We start from the raw sequence: 870 nt of genomic DNA on the forward strand, positions 1-870 counted from the left end.
GGAGCAAGGAAGGAGCAGGGAGCGAGGAGCAGGGAGCAAAGAGCAGGGAGCAGGGAACAAGGAGCAGGGAGCAAGGAAGGAGCAGGGAGCGAGGAGCAGGGAGCAAAGAGCAGGGAGCAGGGAACAAGGAGCAGGGAGCAAGGAGCAGGGAGCAGCCTCCTCGCCCTGCCCAGGCCCCCGCACACACGGGCCGTCACCCCCCGTGCTCCCAGCCCTCTTCCCTCACCTCCCAGCAGCTTCTGCTCTCGTGCAGAAGGTGTGGAGGAGGTTTGCTTGTTGTTGTTGTTGGTTTTTTGTTTTGTTTTGTTTTTTTCTGGGACTTTTAAGTATAATATTTACCTAAAGGGAATAAAAAAAGAAATGCAGCTCATCAGCCCCGAGGTGGCGGGCGCTGCTCTGGCTCTGCCCTGCCTGGAAAGGAAGTGAAAGCAAAGCAGAGAGAGGATGTGAATGTGAAGCAGGGTCACATCTGGCTGAACAGAGAGTGATTGTGGGCTGGGGAATAACGAGCCGGAACGAGAGACTGGCTCCTGGCGCTGGTGAGCAGTGTCATGTCGCTGCTCCGTGCCTCAGTTTCCCCTTCTGTGGGAAAGAGGAAGGTCAATCTGGTCCTGACAGAGCTCTCTGTGAGCTGGGAAGGGCTGGGCAGGAGCAGGGTCCACCCTTCCCTTGGATGTGGGGCCAGGGGGATGTGTCAGGATTGCTCACGAGTGGGAAAACCTGAAGAAAACTCCCCCCTGGTCCGCAGGCAGCTCTGCTGAAGGACAAAGTTCACAGATTTTCTTCCAAAGATGACTTCAGCCACGGTCAAGAGCAAATTGTCAGTGAAGAATGGGATCTGGAAAGCTCTTCTTCCTTTCCTCTTCCCAT

The sequence above is a fragment of the Chaetura pelagica genome, unplaced genomic scaffold (genome assembly GCF_000747805.2).
Source record: "Chaetura pelagica isolate M959 unplaced genomic scaffold, ChaPel_1.0 scaffold181, whole genome shotgun sequence".
Classification (NCBI taxonomy): Eukaryota; Metazoa; Chordata; class Aves; order Apodiformes; family Apodidae; genus Chaetura; species Chaetura pelagica.